Source organism: Oncorhynchus clarkii, chromosome 10, assembly GCF_045791955.1.
Source record: "Oncorhynchus clarkii lewisi isolate Uvic-CL-2024 chromosome 10, UVic_Ocla_1.0, whole genome shotgun sequence".
Lineage (NCBI taxonomy): Eukaryota > Metazoa > Chordata > Actinopteri > Salmoniformes > Salmonidae > Oncorhynchus > Oncorhynchus clarkii.
This window is the reverse complement of record NC_092156.1, coordinates 75,554,718-75,582,207: the sequence shown is the minus strand read 5'-3', so window position 1 is coordinate 75,582,207 and position 27,490 is coordinate 75,554,718. Positions and strand designations below refer to the sequence as shown.

The following is a 27,490-nucleotide window of genomic DNA, read 5'->3' as shown; positions in this document are numbered from 1 at the left end:
TAAACCAAAAACCTAACCTTATCACCTAAACCCTAAGCCAAAAACCTAACCTTAACCCTAAACCAAAAACCTAACCCTAACCCTAAACCCTAAACCAAAAACCTAACCTTAACCCTAAACCAAAAACCTAACCTTAACCCTAAACCAAAAACCTAACCTTAACCCTAAACCCTAAACCAAAAACCTAACCTTAACCCTAAACCAAAAACCTAACCTTAACCCTAAACCCTAAACCAAAAACCTAACCTTAACCCTAACCAAAAACCTCACCTTAAACCTAAACCAAAAACCTCACCTTAACCCTAAACCAAAAACCTAACCTTATCACCTAAACCCTAAGCCAAAAACCTAACCTTAACCCTAAACCAAAAACCTAACCTTAACCCTAAACCCTAAACCAAAAACCTAACCTTAACCCTAAACCAAAAACCTAACCTTAACCCTACACCAAAAACCTAACCCTAAACCAAAAACCTAACCTTAACCCTAAACCAAAAACCTAACCTTAACCCTAAACCCTAAACCAAAAACCTAACCTTAACCCTAAACCAAAAACCTAACCTTAACCCTAAACCCTAAACCAAAAACCTAACCTTAACCCTAAACCAAAAACCTAACCTTAACCCTAAACCCTAAACCAAAAACCTAACCTTAACCCTAAACCAAAAACCTAACCTTAACCCTAAATCAAAAACCTAACCTTAACCCTAACCCAAAAACCTAACCTTAACCCTAAACCTAACCTTAACCCTACACCAAAAACCTAACCTTAACCTTAACCCTAAACCAAAAACCTAACCTTAACCCTAAACCCTAAGCCAAAAACCTAACCTTAACCCTAAACCAAAAACCTAACCTTAACCCTAAACCCTAAACCAAAAACCTAACCTTAACCCTAAACCAAAAACCTAACCTTAACCCTAAACCCTAAACCAAAAACCTAACCTTAACCCTAAACCAAAAACCTAACCTTAACCCTAACCCAAAAACCTAACCTTAACCCTAAGCCAAAAACCTAACCTTAACCCTAAGCCAAAAACCTAACCTTAACCCTAAACCCTACACCAAAAACCTAACCTTAACCCTAAACCCTAAACCAAAAACCTAACCTTAACCCTACACCAAAAACCTAACCTTAACCCTAAACCAAAAACCTAACCTTAACCCTAAACCAAAACCTAACCTTAACCCTACACCAAAAACCTAACCTTAACCCTAAACCAAAAACCTAACCTTAACCCTAAACCAAAAACCTAACCTTAACCCTAAATAAAAAAAACCTAACCTTAACCCTAAACCAAAAACCTAACCTTAACCCTAAACCTAACCTTAACCCTACACCAAAAACCTAACCTTAACCCTAAACCAAAAACCTAACCTTAACCCTAAACCAAAAACCTAACCTAAACCCTAAACCAAAAACCTAACCTTAACCCTAAACCAAAAACCTAACCTTAACCCTAAACCCTTAACCCTACACCAAAAACCTAACCTTAACCCTAAACCAAAAACCTAACCTTAACCCTAAACCAAAAACCTAACCTTAACCCTAAACCAAAAACCTAACCTTAACCCTAAACCAAAACCTAACCTTAACCCTAAACCCTTAACCCTACACCAAAAACCTAACCTTAACCCTAAACCAAAAACCTAACCTTAACCCTAAACCAAAAACCTAACCTTAACCCTAAACCAAAAACCTAACCTAACCCTAAACCTAACCTTAACCTAAACCCTAAACCAAAAACCTAACCTTAACCCTAAACCTAACCCTAGCTCCTAAACCTAATTCTAACTTTAACCCTAAACCCCATATAAATAGCATTTGCTCTCGTGGGGACTAACACTCTGTAAACAGGAATGACAAGCTAAAGTTATCTAGATAGTCACAGAAATGTACGTTCAGCCTTTTCATTATTTCCGTCCGAGTTGACTTATCTTACGAAGTCAGCTTGGTTTAGTATAGTTCCTTTCGTTTTTGACCTCGACATTGTTGCTGGATCGATACTTTCATAGTTAACATGCTGTCTCTGCTAGCTAGGTTATGTCATCTGGAGTTGAAATAGGGCCCCAACAGCCCTCACTAATGTACAGGGTTCCAACAGCCCTCACTAATGTACAGAGCCCCAACAGCCCTCACTAATGTACAGGGCCCCAACAGCCCTCACTAATGTACAGAGCCACAACAGCGCTCACTAATGTACAGGGTTCCCAACAGCCATAGTGTTGATCATTGACAGTGTAGAAGGGAGTCCTTGGAACTGAGCTGGATTTGTTTACGTTCTCTGCCCTCTAATGGTAGAACGTAGACATTGTAGATAAGCGACCACCTCCAGACCCATATATGGGTGTATCCCCGTTCCGTAGATTGATCATTATCTCAGGCCGGTTAGCTCAGTTGGTTAGAGCGTCGTGCTAATAACGCGAAGGTCGCGGGTTCGATACCCGTACTGGCCAGCAGGATTTATTTGTATTTTTACTATGAATGTCTACAGTGTCTTATAACTCTATTGATTGGGTTCTACCATATGCGTTTTAAATTAGTAGTATGAATTGTCGATTGTTATTGTGGAGTGACATTTTATTGTAGGAGTTTTTTTTTTAATTGTAGGAGTTTTCATTCGTCTTTTATCATCCAAGGAAGGAAGGAGGACATGGACTTCATGGACTAAAAGACAGAGAGACAGAATGGTGAAGAAACAGATAGACGGGTCCATCAATCATTTGATTCATTCAATATTCACACACACACACACACACACACACACACACACACACATAGTCTTGTACTATTTTCCATAACCACTAACCCTAACCTGTTCTCTTTTAACCTTACTTTAACCTTAACCCTAAATCAAAAACCTAACCTTAACCCTAAACCAAAAACCTAACCTTAACCCTAACCAAAAACCTCACCTTAAACCTAAACCAAAAACCTCACCTTAACCCTACACCAAAAACCTAACCTTAACCCTAAACCAAAAACCTAACCTTAACCCTAAACCAAAAACCTAACCTTAACCCTAAACCAAAAACCTAACCTTAACCCTAAACCAAAAACCTAACCTTAACCCTACACCAAAAACCTAACCCTAAACCAAAAACCTAACCTTAACCCTAAACCAAAAACCTAACCTTAACCCTAAACCCTAAACCAAAAACCTAACCTTAACCCTAAACCCTAAACCAAAAACCTAACCTTAACCCTAAACCAAAAACCTAACCTTAACCCTAAACCAAAAACCTAACCTTAACCCTAAACCCTAAACCAAAAACCTAACCTTAACCCTAAACCAAAAACCTAACCTTAACCCTAAATCAAAAACCTAACCTTAACCCTAACCCAAAAACCTAACCTTAACCCTAAACCTAACCTTAACCCTACACCAAAAACGAACCTTAGCCCTAAACCAAAAACCTAACCTTAACCCTAAACCAAAAACCTAACCTTAACCCTAAACCCTAAACCAAAAACCTAACCTTAACCCTAAACCAAAAACCTAACCTTAACCCTAAACCCTAAACCAAAAACCTAACCTTAACCCTAAACCAAAAACCTAACCTTAACCCTAAACCCTAAACCAAAAACCTAACCTTAACCTTAAACCAAAAACCTAACCTTAACCCTAACCCAAAAACCTAACCTTAACCCTAAGCCAAAAACCTAACCTTAACCCTAAGCCAAAAACCTAACCTTAACCCTAAACCCTACACCAAAAACCTAACCTTAACCCTAAACCCTAAACCAAAAACCTAACCTTAACCCTACACCAAAAACCTAACCTTAACCCTAAACCAAAAACCTAACATTAACCCTAAACCAAAAACCTAACCTTAACCCTACACCAAAAACCTAACCTTAACTCTAAACCAAAAACCTAACCTTAACCCTAAACCAAAAACCTAACCTTAACCCTAAACCAAAAACCTAACCTTAACCCTAAACCAAAAACCTAACCTTAACCCTAAACCTAACCTTAACCCTACACCAAAAACCTAACCTTAACCCTAAACCAAAAACCTAACCTTAACCCTAAACCCTAAACCAAAATCCTAACCTTAACCCTAAACCAAAAACCTAACCTTAACCCTAAACCCTAAACCAAAAACCTAACCTTAACCCTAACCAAAAACCTCACCTTAACCCTACACCAAAAACCTAACCTTAACCCTAAACCAAAAACCTAACCTTAACCCTAAACCAAAAACCTAACCTTAACCCTAAACCAAAAACCTAACCTTAACCCTAAACCAAGAACCTAACCTTAACCCTAAACCTAAACTTAACCCTACACCAAAAACCTAACCTTAACCCTAAACCAAAAACCTAACCTTAACCCTAAACCAAAAACCTAACCTTAACCCTAAACCCTAAACCAAAAACCTAACCTTAACCCTAAACCAAAAACCTAACCTTAACCCTAAACCCTAAACCAAAAACCTAACCTTAACCCTAAACCAAAAACCTAACCTTAACCCTAAACCAAAAACCTAACCTTAACCCTAAACCTAACCTTAACCTTAACCTTAACCCTAAACCAAAAACCTAACCTTAACCCTAAACCTAACCCTAATTCTAACTTTAACCCTAAACCCCATATAAATAGCATTTGCTCTCGTGGGGACTAACACTCTGTAAACAGGAATGACAAGCTAAAGTTATCTAGATAGTCACAGAAATGTACGTTCAGCCTGTTCATTATTTCCGCCCGAGTTGACTTATCTTACGAAGTCAGCTTGGTTTAATATAGTTCCTTTCGTTTTTGACCTCGACATTGTTGCTGGATCGATACTTTCATAGTTAACATGCTGTCTCTGCTAGCTAGGTTATGTCATCTGGAGTTGAAATAGGGCCCCAACAGCCCTCACTAATGTACAGGGTTCCAACAGCCCTCACTAATGTACAGAGCCCCAACAGCCCTCACTAATGTACAGGGCCCCAACAGCCCTCACTAATGTACAGAGCCACAACAGCGCTCACTAATGTACAGGGTTCCCAACAGCCATAGTGTTGATCATTGACAGTGTAGAAGGGAGTCCTTGGAACTGAGCTGGATTTGTTTACGTTCTCTGCCCTCTAATGGTAGAACGTAGACATTGTAGATAAGCGACCACCTCCAGACCCATATATGGGTGTATCCCCGTTCCGTAGATTGATCATTATCTCAGGCCGGTTAGCTCAGTTGGTTAGAGTGTCGTGCTAATAACGCGAAGGTCGCGGGTTCGATACCCGTACTGGCCAGCAGGATTTATTTGTATTTTTACTATGAATGTCTACAGTGTCTTATAACTCTATTGATTGGGTTCTACCATATGCGTTTTAAATTAGTAGTATGAAATGTCGATTGTTATTGTGGAGTGACATTTTATTGTAGGAGTTTTTTTTTTAATTGTAGGAGTTTTCATTCGTCTTTTATCATCCAAGGAAGGAAGGAGGACAGGGACTTCATGGACTAAAAGACAGAGAGACAGAATGGTGAAGAAACAGATAGACGGGTCCATCAATCATTTGATTCATTCAATATTCACACACACACACACACACACACACACACACACACACACACACATAGTCTTGTACTATTTTCCATAACCACTAACCCTAACCTGTTCTCTTTTAACCTTACTTTAACCTTAACCCTAAATCAAAAACCTAACCTTAACCCTAAACCAAAAACCTAACCTTAACCCTAACCAAAAACCTCACCTTAAACCTAAACCAAAAACCTCACCTTAACCCTACACCAAAAACCTAACCTTAACCCTAAACCAAAAACCTAACCTTAACCCTAAACCAAAAACCTAACCTTAACCCTAAACCAAAAACCTAACCTTAACCCTAAACCAAAAACCTAACCTTAACCCTACACCAAAAACCTAACCCTAAACCAAAAACCTAACCTTAACCCTAAACCAAAAACCTAACCTTAACCCTAAACCCTAAACCAAAAACCTAACCTTAACCCTAAACCCTAAACCAAAAACCTAACCTTAACCCTAAACCAAAAACCTAACCTTAACCCTAAACCAAAAACCTAACCTTAACCCTAAACCCTAAACCAAAAACCTAACCTTAACCCTAAACCAAAAACCTAACCTTAACCCTAAATCAAAAACCTAACCTTAACCCTAACCCAAAAACCTAACCTTAACCCTAAACCTAACCTTAACCCTACACCAAAAACGAACCTTAGCCCTAAACCAAAAACCTAACCTTAACCCTAAACCAAAAACCTAACCTTAACCCTAAACCCTAAACCAAAAACCTAACCTTAACCCTAAACCAAAAACCTAACCTTAACCCTAAACCCTAAACCAAAAACCTAACCTTAACCCTACACCAAAAACCTAACCTTAACCCTAAACCAAAAACCTAACCTTAACCCTAAACCAAAAACCTAACCTTAACCCTAAACCAAAAACCTAACCTTAACCCTAAACCTAACCTTAACCTTAACCCTAAACCAAAAACCTAACCTTAACCCTAAACCTAACCCTAGCTCCTAAACCTAATTCTAACTTTAACCCTAAACCCCATATAAATAGCATTTGCTCTCGTGGGGACTAACACTCTGTAAACAGGAATGACAAGCTAAAGTTATCTAGATAGTCACAGAAATGTACGTTCAGCCTTTTCATTATTTCCGTCCGAGTTGACTTATCTTACGAAGTCAGCTTGGTTTAGTATAGTTCCTTTCGTTTTTGACCTCGACATTGTTGCTGGATCGATACTTTCATAGTTAACATGCTGTCTCTGCTAGCTAGGTTATGTCATCTGGAGTTGAAATAGGGCCCCAACAGCCCTCACTAATGTACAGGGTTCCAACAGCCCTCACTAATGTACAGAGCCCCAACAGCCCTCACTAATGTACAGGGCCCCAACAGCCCTCACTAATGTACAGAGCCACAACAGCGCTCACTAATGTACAGGGTTCCCAACAGCCATAGTGTTGATCATTGACAGTGTAGAAGGGAGTCCTTGGAACTGAGCTGGATTTGTTTACGTTCTCTGCCCTCTAATGGTAGAACGTAGACATTGTAGATAAGCGACCACCTCCAGACCCATATATGGGTGTATCCCCGTTCCGTAGATTGATCATTATCTCAGGCCGGTTAGCTCAGTTGGTTAGAGCGTCGTGCTAATAACGCGAAGGTCGCGGGTTCGATACCCGTACTGGCCAGCAGGATTTATTTGTATTTTTACTATGAATGTCTACAGTGTCTTATAACTCTATTGATTGGGTTCTACCATATGCGTTTTAAATTAGTAGTATGAATTGTCGATTGTTATTGTGGAGTGACATTTTATTGTAGGAGTTTTTTTTTTAATTGTAGGAGTTTTCATTCGTCTTTTATCATCCAAGGAAGGAAGGAGGACATGGACTTCATGGACTAAAAGACAGAGAGACAGAATGGTGAAGAAACAGATAGACGGGTCCATCAATCATTTGATTCATTCAATATTCACACACACACACACACACACACACACACACACACACACACACACACACACACACATAGTCTTGTACTATTTTCCATAACCACTAACCCTAACCTGTTCTCTTTTAACCTTACTTTAACCTTAACCCTAAATCAAAAACCTAACCTTAACCCTAAACCAAAAACCTAACCTTAACCCTAACCAAAAACCTCACCTTAAACCTAAACCAAAAACCTCACCTTAACCCTACACCAAAAACCTAACCTTAACCCTAAACCAAAAACCTAACCTTAACCCTAAACCAAAAACCTAACCTTAACCCTAAACCAAAAACCTAACCTTAACCCTAAACCAAAAACCTAACCTTAACCCTACACCAAAAACCTAACCCTAAACCAAAAACCTAACCTTAACCCTAAACCAAAAACCTAACCTTAACCCTAAACCCTAAACCAAAAACCTAACCTTAACCCTAAACCCTAAACCAAAAACCTAACCTTAACCCTAAACCAAAAACCTAACCTTAACCCTAAACCAAAAACCTAACCTTAACCCTAAACCCTAAACCAAAAACCTAACCTTAACCCTAAACCAAAAACCTAACCTTAACCCTAAATCAAAAACCTAACCTTAACCCTAACCCAAAAACCTAACCTTAACCCTAAACCTAACCTTAACCCTACACCAAAAACGAACCTTAGCCCTAAACCAAAAACCTAACCTTAACCCTAAACCAAAAACCTAACCTTAACCCTAAACCCTAAACCAAAAACCTAACCTTAACCCTAAACCAAAAACCTAACCTTAACCCTAAACCCTAAACCAAAAACCTAACCTTAACCCTAAACCAAAAACCTAACCTTAACCCTAAACCCTAAACCAAAAACCTAACCTTAACCTTAAACCAAAAACCTAACCTTAACCCTAACCCAAAAACCTAACCTTAACCCTAAGCCAAAAACCTAACCTTAACCCTAAGCCAAAAACCTAACCTTAACCCTAAACCCTACACCAAAAACCTAACCTTAACCCTAAACCCTAAACCAAAAACCTAACCTTAACCCTACACCAAAAACCTAACCTTAACCCTAAACCAAAAACCTAACATTAACCCTAAACCAAAAACCTAACCTTAACCCTACACCAAAAACCTAACCTTAACTCTAAACCAAAAACCTAACCTTAACCCTAAACCAAAAACCTAACCTTAACCCTAAACCAAAAACCTAACCTTAACCCTAAACCAAAAACCTAACCTTAACCCTAAACCTAACCTTAACCCTACACCAAAAACCTAACCTTAACCCTAAACCAAAAACCTAACCTTAACCCTAAACCCTAAACCAAAATCCTAACCTTAACCCTAAACCAAAAACCTAACCTTAACCCTAAACCCTAAACCAAAAACCTAACCTTAACCCTAACCAAAAACCTCACCTTAACCCTACACCAAAAACCTAACCTTAACCCTAAACCAAAAACCTAACCTTAACCCTAAACCAAAAACCTAACCTTAACCCTAAACCAAAAACCTAACCTTAACCCTAAACCAAGAACCTAACCTTAACCCTAAACCTAAACTTAACCCTACACCAAAAACCTAACCTTAACCCTAAACCAAAAACCTAACCTTAACCCTAAACCAAAAACCTAACCTTAACCCTAAACCCTAAACCAAAAACCTAACCTTAACCCTAAACCAAAAACCTAACCTTAACCCTAAACCCTAAACCAAAAACCTAACCTTAACCCTAAACCAAAAACCTAACCTTAACCCTAAACCAAAAACCTAACCTTAACCCTAAACCTAACCTTAACCTTAACCTTAACCCTAAACCAAAAACCTAACCTTAACCCTAAACCTAACCCTAATTCTAACTTTAACCCTAAACCCCATATAAATAGCATTTGCTCTCGTGGGGACTAACACTCTGTAAACAGGAATGACAAGCTAAAGTTATCTAGATAGTCACAGAAATGTACGTTCAGCCTGTTCATTATTTCCGCCCGAGTTGACTTATCTTACGAAGTCAGCTTGGTTTAATATAGTTCCTTTCGTTTTTGACCTCGACATTGTTGCTGGATCGATACTTTCATAGTTAACATGCTGTCTCTGCTAGCTAGGTTATGTCATCTGGAGTTGAAATAGGGCCCCAACAGCCCTCACTAATGTACAGGGTTCCAACAGCCCTCACTAATGTACAGAGCCCCAACAGCCCTCACTAATGTACAGGGCCCCAACAGCCCTCACTAATGTACAGAGCCACAACAGCGCTCACTAATGTACAGGGTTCCCAACAGCCATAGTGTTGATCATTGACAGTGTAGAAGGGAGTCCTTGGAACTGAGCTGGATTTGTTTACGTTCTCTGCCCTCTAATGGTAGAACGTAGACATTGTAGATAAGCGACCACCTCCAGACCCATATATGGGTGTATCCCCGTTCCGTAGATTGATCATTATCTCAGGCCGGTTAGCTCAGTTGGTTAGAGCGTCGTGCTAATAACGCGAAGGTCGCGGGTTCGATACCCGTACTGGCCAGCAGGATTTATTTGTATTTTTACTATGAATGTCTACAGTGTCTTATAACTCTATTGATTGGGTTCTACCATATGCGTTTTAAATTAGTAGTATGAATTGTCGATTGTTATTGTGGAGTGACATTTTATTGTAGGAGTTTTTTTTTTAATTGTAGGAGTTTTCATTCGTCTTTTATCATCCAAGGAAGGAAGGAGGACAGGGACTTCATGGACTAAAAGACAGAGAGACAGAATGGTGAAGAAACAGATAGACGGGTCCATCAATCATTTGATTCATTCAATATTCACACACACACACACACACACACACACACACACACACACACACACACACACACACACACATAGTCTTGTACTATTTTCCATAACCACTAACCCTAACCTGTTCTCTTTTAACCTTACTTTAACCTTAACCCTAAATCAAAAACCTAACCTTAACCCTAAACCAAAAACCTAACCTTAACCCTATCCAAAAACCTCACCTTAAACCTAAACCAAAAACCTCACCTTAACCCTACACCAAAAACCTAACCTTAACCCTAAACCAAAAACCTAACCTTAACCCTAAACCAAAAACCTAACCTTAACCCTAAACCAAAAACCTAACCTTAACCCTAAACCTAACCTTAACCCTACACCAAAAACCTAACCCTAAACCAAAAACCTAACCTTAACCCTAAACCAAAAACCTAACCTTAACCCTAAACCCTAAACCAAAAACCTAACCTTAACCCTAAACCAAAAACCTAACCTTAACCCTAAACCCTAAACCAAAAACCTAACCTTAACCCTAAACCAAAAACCTAACCTTAACCCTAAACCCTAAACCAAAAACCTAACCTTAACCCTAAACCAAAAACCTAACCTTAACCCTAAATCAAAAACCTAGCCTTAATCCTAACCCAAAAACCTAACCTTAACCCTAAACCTAACCTTAACCCTACACCAAAAAACGAACCTTAACCCTAAACCAAAAACCTAACCTTAACCCTAAACCAAAAACCTAACCTTAACCCTAAACCCTAAGCCAAAAACCTAACCTTAACCCTAAACCAAAAACCTAACCTTAACCCTAAACCCTAAACCAAAAACCTAACCTTAACCCTAAACCAAAAACCTAACCTTAACCCTAAACCCTAAACCAAAAACCTAACCTTAACCCTAAACCAAAAACCTAACCTTAACCCTAACCCAAAAACCTAACCTTAACCCTAAGCCAAAAACCTAACCTTAACCCTAAGCCAAAAACCTAACCTTAACCCTAAACCCTACACCAAAAACCTAACCTTAACCCTAAACCCTAAACCAAAAACCTAACCTTAACCCTACACCAAAAACCTAACCTTAACCCTAAACCAAAAACCTAACCTTAACCCTAAACCAAAACCTAACCTTAACCCTACACCAAAAACCTAACCTTAACCCTAAACCAAAAACCTCACCTTAACCCTACACCAAAAACCTAACCTTAACCCTAAACCAAAAACCTAACCTTAACCCTAAACCAAAAACCTAACCTTAACCCTAAACCAAAAACCTAACCTTAACCCTAAACCCTAAACCAAAAACCTAACCTTAACCCTAAACCAAAAACCTAACCTTAACCCTAAACCAAAAACCTAACCTTAACCCTAAACCAAAAACCTAACCTTAACCCTAAACCCTAAACCAAAAACCTAACCTTAACCCTAACCAAAAACCTCACCTTAAACCTAAACCAAAAACCTCACCTTAACCCTACACCAAAAACCTAACCTTAACCCTAAACCAAAAACCTAACCTTAACCCTAAACCAAAAACCTAACCTTAACCCTAAACCAAAAACCTAACCTTAACCCTAAACCAAAAACCTTAACCCTAAACCAAAAACCTAACCTTAACCCTAAACCTAACCTTAACCCTACACCAAAAACCTAACCCTAAACCAAAAACCTAACCTTAACCCTAAACCAAAAACCTAACCTTAACCCTAAACACTAAACCAAAAACCTAACCTTAACCCTAAACCAAAAACCTAACCTTAACCCTAAACCCTAAACCAAAAACTTAACCTTAACCCTAAACCAAAAACCTAACCTTAACCCTAAACCAAAAACCTAACCTTAACCCTAAACCAAAAACCTAACCTTAACCCTAAACCTAACCTTAACCTTAACCTTAACCCTAAACCAAAAACCTAACCTTAACCCTAAACCTAACCCTAGCTCCTAAACCTAATTCTAACTTTAACCCTAAACCCCATATAAATAGCATTTGCTCTCGTGGGGACTAACACTCTGTAAACAGGAATGACAAGCTAAAGTTATCTAGATAGTCACAGAAATGTACGTTCAGCCTGTTCATTATTTCCGCCCGAGTTGACTTATCTTACGAAGTCAGCTTGGTTTAATATAGTTCCTTTCGTTTTTGACCTCGACATTGTTGCTGGATCGATACTTTCATAGTTAACATGCTGTCTCTGCTAGCTAGGTTATGTCATCTGGAGTTGAAATAGGGCCCCAACAGCCCTCACTAATGTACAGGGTTCCAACAGCCCTCACTAATGTACAGAGCCCCAACAGCCCTCACTAATGTACAGGGCCCCAACAGCCCTCACTAATGTACAGAGCCACAACAGCGCTCACTAATGTACAGGGTTCCCAACAGCCATAGTGTTGATCATTGACAGTGTAGAAGGGAGTCCTTGGAACTGAGCTGGATTTGTTTACGTTCTCTGCCCTCTAATGGTAGAACGTAGACATTGTAGATAAGCGACCACCTCCAGACCCATATATGGGTGTATCCCCGTTCCGTAGATTGATCATTATCTCAGGCCGGTTAGCTCAGTTGGTTAGAGCGTCGTGCTAATAACGCGAAGGTCGCGGGTTCGATACCCGTACTGGCCAGCAGGATTTATTTGTATTTTTACTATGAATGTCTACAGTGTCTTATAACTCTATTGATTGGGTTCTACCATATGCGTTTTAAATTAGTAGTATGAATTGTCGATTGTTATTGTGGAGTGACATTTTATTGTAGGAGTTTTTTTTTTAATTGTAGGAGTTTTCATTCGTCTTTTATCATCCAAGGAACGAAGGAGGACAGGGACTTCATGGACTAAAAGACAGGGAGACAGAATGGTGAAGAAACAGATAGACCGGTCCATCAATCATTTGATTCATTCAATATTCACACACACACACACACACACACACACACACACACACACACACACACACACACATAGTCTTGTACTATTTTCCATAACCACTAACCCTAACCTGTTCTCTTTTAACCTTACTTTAACCTTAACCCTAAATCAAAAACCTAACCTTAACCCTAAACCAAAAACCTAACCTTAACCCTAACCAAAAACCTCACCTTAAACCTAAACCAAAAACCTCACCTTAACCCTACACCAAAAACCTAACCTTAACCCTAAACCAAAAACCTAACCTTAACCCTAAACCAAAAACCTAACCTTAACCCTAAACCAAAAACCTAACCTTAACCCTAAACCAAAAACCTAACCTTAACCCTAAACCTAACCTTAACCCTACACCAAAAACCTAACCCTAAACCAAAAACCTAACCTTAACCCTAAACCAAAAACCTAACCTTAACCCTAAACCCTAAACCAAAAACCTAACCTTAACCCTAAACCAAAAACCTAACCTTAACCCTAAACCCTAAACCAAAAACCTAACCTTAACCCTAAACCAAAAACCTAACCTTAACCCTAAACCCTAAACCAAAAACCTAACCTTAACCCTAAACCAAAAACCTAACCTTAACCCTAAATCAAAAAACCTAACCTTAACCCTAACCCAAAAACCTAACCTTAACCCTAAACCTAACCTTAACCCTACACCAAAAACCTAACCTTAGCCCTAAACCAAAAACCTAACCTTAACCCTAAACCAAAAACCTAACCTTAACCCTAAACCCTAAACCAAAAACCTAACCTTAACCCTAAACCAAAAACCTAACCTTAACCCTAAACCCTAAACCAAAAACCTAACCTTAACCCTAAACCAAAAACCTAACCTTAACCCTAAACCCTAAACCAAAAACCTAACCTTAACCTTAAACCAAAAACCTAACCTTAACCCTAACCCAAAAACCTAACCTTAACCCTAAGCCAAAAACCTAACCTTAACCCTAAGCCAAAAACCTAACCTTAACCCTAAACCCTACACCAAAAACCTAACCTTAACCCTAAACCCTAAACCAAAAACCTAACCTTAACCCTACACCAAAAACCTAACCTTAACCCTAAACCAAAAACCTAACATTAACCCTAAACCAAAAACCTAACCTTAACCCTACACCAAAAACCTAACCTTAACCCTAAACCAAAAACCTAACCTTAACCCTAAACCAAAAACCTAACCTTAACCCTAAACCAAAAACCTAACCTTAACCCTAAACCAAAAACCTAACCTTAACCCTAAACCTAACCTTAACCCTACACCAAAAACCTAACCTTAACCCTAAACCAAAAACCTAACCTTAACCCTAAACCAAAAACCTAACCTTAACCCTAAACCCTAAACCAAAAACCTAACCTTAACCCTAAACCAAAAACCTAACCTTAACCCTAAACCCTAAGCCAAAAACCTAACCTTAACCCTAAACCAAAAACCTAACCTTAACCCTAAACCCTAAACCAAAAACCTAACCTTAACCCTAAACCAAAAACCTAACCTTAACCCTAAACCCTAAACCAAAAACCTAACCTTAACCCTAAACCAAAAACCTAACCTTAACCCTAACCCAAAAACCTAACCTTAACCCTAAGCCAAAAACCTAACCTTAACCCTAAGCCAAAAACCTAACCTTAACCCTAAACCCTACACCAAAAACCTAACCTTAACCCTAAACCCTAAACCAAAAACCTAACCTTAACCCTACACCAAAAACCTAACCTTAACCCTAAACCAAAAACCTAACCTTAACCCTAAACCAAAACCTAACCTTAACCCTACACCAAAAACCTAACCTTAACCCTAAACCAAAAACCTCACCTTAACCCTACACCAAAAACCTAACCTTAACCCTAAACCAAAAACCTAACCTTAACCCTAAACCAAAAACCTAACCTTAACCCTAAACCAAAAACCTAACCTTAACCCTAAACCCTAAACCAAAAACCTAACCTTAACCCTAACCAAAAACCTCACCTTAAACCTAAACCAAAAACCTCACCTTAACCCTACACCAAAAACCTAACCTTAACCCTAAACCAAAAACCTAACCTTAACCCTAAACCAAAAACCTAACCTTAACCCTAAACCAAAAACCTAACCTTAACCCTAAACCAAAAACCTAACCTTAACCCTAAACCAAAAACCTAACCTTAACCCTAAACCCTACACCAAAAACCTAACCTTAACCCTAAACCAAAAACCTAACCTTAACCCTAAACCCTAAGCCAAAAACCTAACCTTAACCCTAAACCAAAAACCTAACCTTAACCCTAAACCAAAAACCTAACCTTAACCCTAAACCAAAAACCTAACCTTAACCCTAAACCCTACACCAAAAACCTAACCTTAACCCTAAACCAAAAACCTAACCTTAACCCTAAACCCTAAGCCAAAAACCTAACCTTAACCCTAAACCAAAAACCTAACCCTAAACCCTAAACCAAAAACCTAACCTTAACCCTAAACCAAAAACCTAACCTTAACCCTAAACCCTAAACCAAAAACCTAACCTTAACCCTAAACCAAAAACCTAACCTTAACCCTAACCCAAAAACCTAACCTTAACCCTAAGCCAAAAACCTAACCTTAACCCTAAGCCAAAAACCTAACCTTAACCCTAAACCCTACACCAAAAACCTAACCTTAACCCTAAACCCTAAACCAAAAACCTAACCTTAACCCTACACCAAAAACCTAACCTTAACCCTAAACCAAAAACCTAACCTTAACCCTAAACCAAAACCTAACCTTAACCCTACACCAAAAACCTAACCTTAACCCTAAACCAAAAACCTCACCTTAACCCTACACCAAAAACCTAACCTTAACCCTAAACCAAAAACCTAACCTTAACCCTAAACCAAAAACCTAACCTTAACCCTAAACCAAAAACCTAACCTTAACCCTAAACCAAAAACCTTAACCCTAAACCAAAAACCTAACCTTAACCCTAAACCTAACCTTAACCCTACACCAAAAACCTAACCCTAAACCAAAAACCTAACCTTAACCCTAAACCAAAAACCTAACCTTAACCCTAAACGCTAAACCAAAAACCTAACCTTAACCCTAAACCAAAAACCTAACCTTAACCCTAAACCCTAAACCAAAAACCTAACCTTAACCCTAAACCAAAAACCTAACCTTAACCCTAAACCAAAAACCTAACCTTAACCCTAAACCAAAAACCTAACCTTAACCCTAAACCTAACCTTAACCTTAACCTTAACCTTAACCCTAAACCAAAAACCTAACCTTAACCCTAAACCTAACCCTAGCTCCTAAACCTAATTCTAACTTTAACCCTAAACCCCATATAAATAGCATTTGCTCTCGTGGGGACTAACACTCTGTAAACAGGAATGACAAGCTAAAGTTATCTAGATAGTCACAGAAATGTATGTTCAGCCTGTTCATTATTTCCGCCCGAGTTGACTTATCTTACGAAGTCAGCTTGGTTTAATATAGTTCCTTTCGTTTTTGACCTCGACATTGTTGCTGGATCGATACTTTCATAGTTAACATGCTGTCTCTGCTAGCTAGGTTATGTCATCTGGAGTTGAAATAGGGCCCCAACAGCCCTCACTAATGTACAGGGTTCCAACAGCCCTCACTAATGTACAGAGCCCCAACAGCCCTCACTAATGTACAGGGCCCCAACAGCCCTCACTAATGTACAGAGCCACAACAGCGCTCACTAATGTACAGGGTTCCCAACAGCCATAGTGTTGATCATTGACAGTGTAGAAGGGAGTCCTTGGAACTGAGCTGGATTTGTTTACGTTCTCTGCCCTCTAATGGTAGAACGTAGACATTGTAGATAAGCGACCACCTCCAGACCCATATATGGGTGTATCCCCGTTCCGTAGATTGATCATTATCTCAGGCCGGTTAGCTCAGTTGGTTAGAGCGTCGTGCTAATAACGCGAAGGTCGCGGGTTCGATACCCGTACTGGCCAGCAGGATTTATTTGTATTTTTACTATGAATGTCTACAGTGTCTTATAACTCTATTGATTGGGTTCTACCATATGCGTTTTAAATTAGTAGTATGAATTGTCGATTGTTATTGTGGAGTGACATTTTATTGTAGGAGTTTTTTTTTTAATTGTAGGAGTTTTCATTCGTCTTTTATCATCCAAGGAACGAAGGAGGACAGGGACTTCATGGACTAAAAGACAGAGAGACAGAATGGTGAAGAAACAGATAGACGGGTCCATCAATCATTTGATTCATTCAATATTCACACACACACACACACACACACACACACACACACACATAGTCTTGTACTATTTTCCATAACCACTAACCCTAACCTGTTCTCTTTTAACCTTACTTTAACCTTAACCCTAAATCAAAAACCTAACCTTAACCCTAAACCAAAAACCTAACCTTAACCCTAACCAAAAACCTCACCTTAAACCTAAACCAAAAACCTCACCTTAACCCTACACCAAAAACCTAACCTTAACCCTAAACCAAAAACCTAACCTTAACCCTAAACCAAAAACCTAACCTTAACCCTAAACCAAAAACCTAACCTTAACCCTAAACCAAAAACCTAACCTTAACCCTAAACCTAACCTTAACCCTACATCAAAAACCTAACCCTAAACCAAAAACCTAACCTTAACCCTAAACCAAAAACCTAACCTTAACCCTAAACCCTAAACCAAAAACCTAACCTTAACCCTAAACCAAAAACCTAACCTTAACCCTAAACCCTAAACCAAAAACCTAACCTTAACCCTAAACCAAAAACCTAACCTTAACCCTAAACCCTAAACCAAAAACCTAACCTTAACCCTAAACCAAAAACCTAACCTTAACCCTAAATCAAAAACCTAACCTTAACCCTAACCCAAAAACCTAACCTTAACCCTAAACCTAACCTTAACCCTACACCAAAAACCTAACCTTAGCCCTAAACCAAAAACCTAACCTTAACCCTAAACCAAAAACCTAACCTTAACCCTAAACCCTAAACCAAAAACCTAACCTTAACCCTAAACCAAAAACCTAACCTTATTCCTAAACCCTAAACCAAAAACCTAACCTTAACCCTAAACCAAAAACCTAACCTTAACCCTAAACCCTAAACCAAAAACCTAACCTTAACCTTAAACCAAAAACCTAACCTTAACCCTAACCCAAAAACCTAACCTTAACCCTAAGCCAAAAACCTAACCTTAACCCTAAGCCAAAAACCTAACCTTAACCCTAAACCCTACACCAAAAACCTAACCTTAACCCTAAACCCTAAACCAAAAACCTAACCTTAACCCTACACCAAAAACCTAACCTTAACCCTAAACCAAAAACCTAACCTTAACCCTAAACCCTAAACCAAAAACCTAACCTTAACCTTAAACCAAAAACCTAACCTTAACCCTAACCCAAAAACCTAACCTTAACCCTAAGCCAAAAACCTAACCTTAACCCTAAGCCAAAAACCTAACCTTAACCCTAAACCCTACACCAAAAACCTAACCTTAACCCTAAACCCTAAACCAAAAACCTAACCTTAACCCTACACCAAAAACCTAACCTTAACCCTAAACCAAAAACCTAACATTAACCCTAAACCAAAAACCTAACCTTAACCCTACACCAAAAACCTAACCTTAACCCTAAACCAAAAACCTAACCTTAACCCTAAACCAAAAACCTAACCTTAACCCTAAACCAAAAACCTAACCTTAACCCTAAACCAAAAACCTAACCTTAACCCTAAACCAAAAACCTAACCTTAACCCTACACCAAAAACCTAACCTAACCCTAACCCTAAACCAAAAACCTAACCTTAACCCTAAACCAAAAACCTAACCTTAACCCTAAACCCTAAACCAAAAAAGTAACCTTAACCCTAAACCAAAAACCTAACCTTAACCCTAAACCCCAAACCAAAAACCTAACCTTAACCCTAACCAAAAACCTCACCTTAACCCTACACCAAAAACCTAACCTTAACCCTAAACCAAAAACCTAACCTTAACCCTAAACCAAAAACCTAACCTTAACCCTAAACCAAAAACCTAACCTTAACCCTAAACCAAGAACCTAACCTTAACCCTAAACCTAAACTTAACCCTACACCAAAAACCTAACCTTAACCCTAAACCAAAAACCTAACCTTAACCCTAAACCAAAAACCTAACCTTAACCCTAAACCCTAAACCAAAAACCTAACCTTAACCCTAAACCAAAAACCTAACCTTAACCCTAAACCCTAAACCAAAAACCTAACCTTAACCCTAAACCAAAAACCTAACCTTAACCCTAAACCAAAAACCTAACCTTAACCCTAAACCTAACCTTAACCTTAACCTTAACCCTAAACCAAAAACCTAACCTTAACCCTAAACTTAACCCTAGCTCCTAAACCTAATTCTAACTTTAACCCTAAACCCCATATAAATAGCATTTGCTCTCGTGGGGACTAACACTCTGTAAACAGGAATGACAAGCTAAAGTTATCTAGATAGTCACAGAAATGTACGTTCAGCCTGTTCATTATTTCCGCCCGAGTTGACTTATCTTACGAAGTCAGCTTGGTTTAATATAGTTCCTTTCGTTTTTGACCTCGACATTGTTGCTGGATCGATACTTTCATAGTTAACATGCTGTCTCTGCTAGCTAGGTTATGTCATCTGGAGTTGAAATAGGGCCCCAACAGCCCTCACTAATGTACAGGGTTCCAACAGCCCTCACTAATGTACAGAGCCCCAACAGCCCTCACTAATGTACATGGCCCCAACAGCCCTCACTAATGTACAGAGCCACAACAGCGCTCACTAATGTACAGGGTTCCCAACAGCCATAGTGTTGATCATTGACAGTGTAGAAGGGAGTCCTTGGAACTGAGCTGGATTTGTTTACGTTCTCTGCCCTCTAATGGTAGAACGTAGACATTGTAGATAAGCGACCACCTCCAGACCCATATATGGGTGTATCCCCGTTCCGTAGATTGATCATTATCTCAGGCCGGTTAGCTCAGTTGGTTAGAGCGTCGTGCTAATAACGCGAAGGTCGCGGGTTCGATACCCGTACTGGCCAGCAGGATTTATTTGTATTTTTACTATGAATGTCTACAGTGTCTTATAACTCTATTGATTGGGTTCTACCATATGCGTTTTAAATTAGTAGTATGAATTGTCGATTGTTATTGTGGAGTGACATTTTATTGTAGGAGTTTTCATTCGTCTTTTATCATCCAAGGAAGGAAGGAGGACAGGGACTTCATGGACTAAGAGACAGAGAGACAGATTGGTGAAGAAACAGATAGACGGGTCCATCAATCATTTGATTCATTCAATATTCACACACACACACACACACACACACACACACACACACACACACACACACACACACACATAGTCTTGTACAGCTAACCTTGTGGGAAGACACAATTCAATCCCATTCAAAATCCTATTTTCCATAACCACTAACCCTAACCTGTTCTCTTTTAACCTTACTTTAACCTTAACCCTAAATCAAAAACCTAACCTTAACCCTAAACCAAAAACCTAACCTTAACCCTAACCAAAAACCTCACCTTAAACCTAAACCAAAAACCTCACCTTAACCCTACACCAAAAACCTAACCTTAACCCTAAACCAAAAACCTAACCTTAACCCTAAACCAAAAACCTAACCTTAACCCTAAACCAAAAACCTAACCTTAACCCTAAACCAAAAACCTAACCTTAACCCTAAACCTAACCTTAACCCTACAACCAAAAACCTAACCCTAAACCAAAAACATAACCTTAACCCTAAACCAAAAACCTAACCTTAACCCTAAACCCTAAACCAAAAACCTAACCTTAACCCTAAACCAAAAACCTAACCTTAACCCTAAACCCTAAACCAAAAACCTAACCTTAACCCTAAACCAAAAACCTAACCTTAACCCTAAACCCTAAACCAAAAACCTAACCTTAACCCTAAACCAAAAACCTAACCTTAACCCTAAATCAAAAACCTAACCTTAACCCTAACCCAAAAACCTAACCTTAACCCTAAACCTAACCTTAACCCTACACCAAAAACCTAACCTTAGCCCTAAACCAAAAACCTAACCTTAACCCTAAACCAAAAACCTAACCTTAACCCTAAACCCTAAACCAAAAACCTAACCTTAACCCTAAACCAAAAACCTAACCTTAACCCTAAACCCTAAACCAAAAACCTAACCTTAACCCTAAACCAAAAACCTAACCTTAACCCTAAACCCTAAACCAAAAACCTAACCTTAACCTTAAACCAAAAACCTAACCTTAACCCTAACCCAAAAACCTAACCTTAACCCTAAGCCAAAAACCTAACCTTAACCCTAAGCCAAAAACCTAACCTTAACCCTAAACCCTACACCAAAAACCTAACCTTAACCCTAAACCCTAAACCAAAAACCTAACCTTAACCCTACACCAAAAACCTAACCTTAACCCTAAACCAAAAACCTAACATTAACCCTAAACCAAAAACCTAACCTTAACCCTACACCAAAAACCTAACCTTAACCCTAAACCAAAAACCTAACCTTAACCCTAAACCAAAAACCTAACCTTAACCCTAAACCAAAAACCTAACCTTAACCCTAAACCAAAAACCTAACCTTAACCCTAAACCTAACCTTAACCCTACACCAAAAACCTAACCTTAACCCTAAACCAAAAACCTAACCTTAACCCTAAACCAAAAACCTAACCTTAACCCTAAACCCTAAACCAAAAACCTAACCTTAACCCTAAACCAAAAACATAACCTTAACCCTAAACCCTAAACCAAAAACCTAACCTTAACCCTAACCAAAAACCTCACCTTAACCCTACACCAAAAACCTAACCTTAACCCTAAACCAAAAACCTAACCTTAACCCTAAACCAAAAACCTAACCTTAACCCTAAACCAAAAACCTAACCTTAACCCTAAACCAAGAACCTAACCTTAACCCTAAACCTAAACTTAACCCTACACCAAAAACCTAACCTTAACCCTAAACCAAAAACCTAACCTTAACCCTAAACCAAAAACCTAACCTTAACCCTAAACCCTAAACCAAAAACCTAACCTTAACCCTAAACCAAAAACCTAACCTTAACCCTAAACCCTAAACCAAAAACCTAACCTTAACCCTAAACCAAAAACCTAACCTTAACCCTAAACCAAAAACCTAACCTTAACCCTAAACCTAACCTTAACCTTAACCCTAAACCAAAAACCTAACCTTAACCCTAAACCTAACCCTAGCTCCTAAACCTAATTCTAACTTTAACCCTAAACCCCATATAAATAGCATTTGCTCTCGTGGGGACTAACACTCTGTAAACAGGAATGACAAGCTAAAGTTATCTAGATAATCACAGAAATGTACGTTCAGCCTGTTCATTATTTCCAACCGAGTTGACTTATCTTACGAAGTCAGCTTGGTTTAATATAGTTCCTTTCGTTTTTGACCTCGACATTGTTGCTGGATCGATACTTTCATAGTTAACATGCTGTCTCTGCTAGCTAGGTTATGTCATCTGGAGTTGAAATAGGGCCCCAACAGCCCTCACTAATGTACAGGGTTCCAACAGCCCTCACTAATGTACAGAGCCCCAACAGCCCTCACTAATGTACAGGGCCCCAACAGCCCTCACTAATGTACAGAGCCACAACAGCGCTCACTAATGTACAGGGTTCCCAACAGCCATAGTGTTGATCATTGACAGTGTAGAAGGGAGTCCTTGGAACTGAGCTGGATTTGTTTACGTTCTCTGCCCTCTAATGGTAGAACGTAGACATTGTAGATAAGCGACCACCTCCAGACCCATATATGGGTGTATCCCCGTTCCGTAGATTGATCATTATCTCAGGCCGGTTAGCTCAGTTGGTTAGAGCGTCGTGCTAATAACGCGAAGGTCGTGGGTTCGATACCCGTACTGGCCAGCAGGATTTATTTGTATTTTTACTATGAATGTCTACAGTGTCTTATAACTCTATTGATTGGGTTCTACCATATGCGTTTTAAATTAGTAGTATGAATTGTCGATTGTTATTGTGGAGTGACATTTTATTGTAGGAGTTTTTTTTTTAATTGTAGGAGTTTTCATTCGTCTTTTATCATCCAAGGAAGGAAGGAGGACAGGGACTTCATGGACTAAGAGACAGAGAGACAGATTGGTGAAGAAACAGATAGACGGGTCCATCAATCATTTGATTCATTCAATATTCACACACACACACACACACACACACACACACACACACACACACACACACACACACACACACACACACATAGTCTTGTACAGCTAACCTTGTGGGAACACACAATTCAATCCCATTCAAAATCCTATTTTCCATAACCACTAACCCTAACCTGTTCTCTTTTAACCTTACTTTAACCTTAACCCTAAATCAAAAACCTAACCTTAACCCTAAACCAAAAACCTAACCTTAACCCTAACCAAAAACCTCACCTTAAACCTAAACCAAAAACCTCACCTTAACCCTACACCAAAAACCTAACCTTAACCCTAAACCAAAAACCTAACCTTAACCCTAAACCAAAAACCTAACCTTAACCCTAAACCAAAAACCTAACCTTAACCCTAAACCCTAAACCAAAAACCTAACCTTAACCCTAAACCAAAAACCTAACCTTAACCCTAAACCCTAAACCCTAAACCAAAAACCTAACCTTAACCCTAACCAAAAACCTCACCTTAACCCTACACCAAAAACCTAACCTTAACCCTAAACCAAAAACCTAACCTTAACCCTAAACCAAAAACCTAACCTTAACCCCAAACCAAGAACCTAACCTTAACCCTAAACCTAACCTTAACCCTACACCAAAAACCTAACCTTAACCCTAAACCAAAAACCTAACCTTAACCCTAAACCAAAAACCTAACCTTAACCCTAAACCCTAAACCAAAAACCTAACCTTAACCCTAAACCAAAAACCTAACCTTAACCCTAAACCCTAAACCAAAAACCTAACCTTAACCCTAAACCAAAAACCTAACCTTAACCCTAAACCAAAAACCTAACCTTAACCCTAAACCTAACCTTAACCTTAACCCTAAACCAAAAACCTAACCTTAACCCTAAACCTAACCCTAGCTCCTAAACCTAATTCTAACTTTAACCCTAAACCCCATATAAATAGCATTTGCTCTCGTGGGGACTAACACTCTGTAAACAGGAATGACAAGCTAAAGTTATCTAGATAGTCACAGAAATGTACGTTCAGCCTGTTCATTATTTCCATCCGAGTTGACTTATCTTACGATGTCAGCTTGGTTTAACATAGTTCCTTTCGTTTTTGACCTCGACATTGTTGCTGGATCGATACTTTCATAGTTAACATGCTGTCTCTGCTAGCTAGGTTATGTCATCTGGAGTTGAAATAGGGCCCCAACAGCCCTCACTAATGTACAGGGTTCCAACAGCCCTCACTAATGTACAGAGCCCCAACAGCCCTCACTAATGTACAGAGCCCCAACAGCCCTCACTAATGTACAGAGCCCCAACAGCCCTCATTAATGTACAGGGTTCCCAACAGCCCTCACTAATGTACAGAGCCCCAACAGCCCTCACTAATGTACAGAGCCCCAACAGCCCTCACTAATGTACAGAGCCCCAACAGCCCTCACTAATGTACAGGGGCCCCAACAGCCCTCACTAATGTACCGGGTTCCAACAGCCCTCACTAATGTACAGAGCCCCAACAGCCCTCACTAATGTACAGAGCCCCAACAGCCCTCACTAATGTACAGGGTTCCCAACAGCCCTCACTAATGTACAGGGCCCCAACAGCCCTCACTAATGTACCGGGTTCCAACAGCCCTCACTAATGTATCGGGTTCCAACAGCCCTCACTAATGTACAGAGCCCCAACAGCCCTCACTAATTTACAGAGCCATTCAAGGCCATTCCCTGGCCAAGAGTCATTCAAGGCCAATCCCTGGCTCCCCGTCCACATCGCTCAGGCCAAACTAAACGTTTGTTCTCCACAATGAACCTATGATGAACGTATGTGCATTAAGGGTGAATCATCAGGCAATCAAGGCCAAAGAATGGAGAGAGAGATGACCTGGAGAGAGATGACCTGGAGGGAGATGACCTGGAGGGAGATGACCTGGAGGGAGATGACCTGGAGGGGAGATGACCTGGAGGGAGATGACCTGGAGGGAGATGACCTGGAGGGAGATGACCTGGAGGGAGATGACCAGGAGGGGAGATGACCTGGAGGGAGATGACCTGGAGGGAGATGACCTGGAGGGAGATGACCTGGAGGGGAGATGACCTGGAGGGAGATGACCTGGAGGGGAGATGACCTGGAGGGAGATGACCTGGAGGGAGCTCCAGGCTCAGATATTTATGCCGCAGAAAAGTGGAGATGGGTGGCTAAGAAGAAGACATAAAACACACACACACATAAGTGTGTAAATATATCAATATATTGTCATTTGTTGTTTATTTATTAACAGGTTAAATATGCTCCTTGTTATTTTATGATTGGAGATATTTAGGCCTACAGATGTTATCCATTTCCCACAGTGGACATGTGCAGTTGTGTTTACTCACAGGTGTTGGAGAGGTCACGGTTAGGTGAGATGAGGGCTGACAAGGAAAACATGAAATACTACATACGTACACATTCTCTCTCTCTCGCTCTCCCACACACACAATAAACATGACTCACACACACGCACACAATAAACACGACTCACACATTAGACCCAATGTAAATACAATTTAATAATTTGTTTATTTTACATATGCTCCATTTTCTTGGAGGAAAATACCCTCCAACCACTAGGCTACCTACCTCTCTAACCACTAACTCTAACCACTAGGCTACCTGCCTCTCTAACCACTAGGCTACCTGTCTCTCTAACCACTAGGCTACCTGTCTCTCTAACCACTAGGCTACCTGTCTCTCTAACCACTAGGCTACCTGTCTCTCTAACCACTAGACTACCTGTCTCTCTAACCACTAGGCTACCTGTCTCTCTAACCACTAGGCTACCTGTCTCTCTAACCACTAGGCTACCTGTCTCTCTAACCACTAGGCTACACGCCTCTCTAACCACTAGGCTGCCCGCCCCTCTAACCACTAGGCTGCCCGCCCCTCTAACCACTAGGCTGCCCGCCCCTCTAACCACTAGTCTACCTGTCTCTCTAACCACTAGACTACCTGCCTCTCTAACCACTAGGCTACCCGCCCCTCTAACCACTAGGCTACCTGCCTATCTAACCACTAGGCTACCTGCCTCTCTAACCAATAGACTATCTGCCTCTCTAACCACTAGGCTACCTGCTTCTCTAACCACTAGGCTACCTGTCTCTCTAACCACTAGGCTAACTGCCTCTCTAACCCCTAGGCTACCTGTCTCTCTAACCACTAGGCTACACGCCTCTCTAACCACTAGGCTGCCCGCCCCTCTAACCACTAGGCTGCCCGCCCCTCTAACCACTAGTCTACCTGTCTCTCTAACCACTAGACTACCTGCCTCTCTAACCACTAGGCTACCCGCCCCTCTAACCACTAGGCTACCTGCCTCTCTAACCACTAGGCTGCCCGCCTCTCTAACCACTAGGCTGCCCGCCTCCTCTAACCACTAGGCTGCCCGCCTCCTCTAACCACTAGGCTGCCCGCCTCTCTAACCACTAGGCTACCCGCCTCTCTAACCACTAGGCTACCTACCTCTCTAACCACTAACTCTAACCACTAGGCTACCTGTCTCTCTAACCACTAACTCTAACCACTAGGCTACCTGCCTCTCTAACCACTAGGCTACCTGTCTCTCTAACCACTAGGCTACCTGCCTCTCTAACCACTAGACTACTTGCCTCTCTAACCACTAGGCTACCTGTCTCTCTAACCACTAGGCTACCTGTCTCTCTAACCACTAGGCTACCTGTCTCTCTAACCACTAGACTACCTGTCTCTCTAACTACTAGGCTACCTGTCTCTCTAACCACTAGGCTACCTGTCTCTCTAACCACTAGGCTACCTGTCTCTCTAACCACTAGGCTGCACGCCTCTCTAACCACTAGGCTGCCCGCCCCTCTAACCACTAGGCTACCTGCCTCTCTAACCACTAGGCTACCCGCCCCTCTAACCACTAGGCTACCTGCCTCTCTAACCACTAGGCTGCCCGCCTCTCTAACCACTAGGCTGCCCGCCTCCTCTAACCACTAGGCTGCCCGCCTCCTCTAACCACTAGGCTACCCGCCTCTCTAACCACTAGGCTACCCGCCTCTCTAACCACTAGGCTACCCGCCTCTCTAACCACTAGGCTGCCCGCCTCT

General features: G+C 40.4%; 8 non-coding genes across 8 annotated transcripts; all 8 read left to right on the top strand.

The window, feature by feature from the left end:
* The first annotated feature begins 2,383 nt into the window (after positions 1-2,383).
* On the top strand, positions 2,384-2,457 carry trnai-aau (transfer RNA isoleucine (anticodon AAU)). Its single transcript has one exon. It is a non-coding gene; the product is annotated as a tRNA-Ile (tRNA).
* A 2,711-nt stretch (positions 2,458-5,168) lies between these two features.
* On the top strand, positions 5,169-5,242 carry trnai-aau (transfer RNA isoleucine (anticodon AAU)). Its single transcript has one exon. It is a non-coding gene; the product is annotated as a tRNA-Ile (tRNA).
* Positions 5,243-7,107: 1,865 nt separating this feature from the next.
* On the top strand, positions 7,108-7,181 carry trnai-aau (transfer RNA isoleucine (anticodon AAU)). The gene has a single exon. It is a non-coding gene; the product is annotated as a tRNA-Ile (tRNA).
* A 2,729-nt stretch (positions 7,182-9,910) lies between these two features.
* On the top strand, positions 9,911-9,984 carry trnai-aau (transfer RNA isoleucine (anticodon AAU)). The gene has a single exon. It is a non-coding gene; the product is annotated as a tRNA-Ile (tRNA).
* Positions 9,985-12,794: 2,810 nt separating this feature from the next.
* On the top strand, positions 12,795-12,868 carry trnai-aau (transfer RNA isoleucine (anticodon AAU)). The gene has a single exon. It is a non-coding gene; the product is annotated as a tRNA-Ile (tRNA).
* A 4,188-nt stretch (positions 12,869-17,056) lies between these two features.
* On the top strand, positions 17,057-17,130 carry trnai-aau (transfer RNA isoleucine (anticodon AAU)). The gene has a single exon. It is a non-coding gene; the product is annotated as a tRNA-Ile (tRNA).
* Positions 17,131-20,156: 3,026 nt separating this feature from the next.
* On the top strand, positions 20,157-20,230 carry trnai-aau (transfer RNA isoleucine (anticodon AAU)). The gene has a single exon. It is a non-coding gene; the product is annotated as a tRNA-Ile (tRNA).
* A 2,806-nt stretch (positions 20,231-23,036) lies between these two features.
* On the top strand, positions 23,037-23,110 carry trnai-aau (transfer RNA isoleucine (anticodon AAU)). The gene has a single exon. It is a non-coding gene; the product is annotated as a tRNA-Ile (tRNA).
* The last annotated feature ends 4,380 nt before the right edge of the window (positions 23,111-27,490 follow it).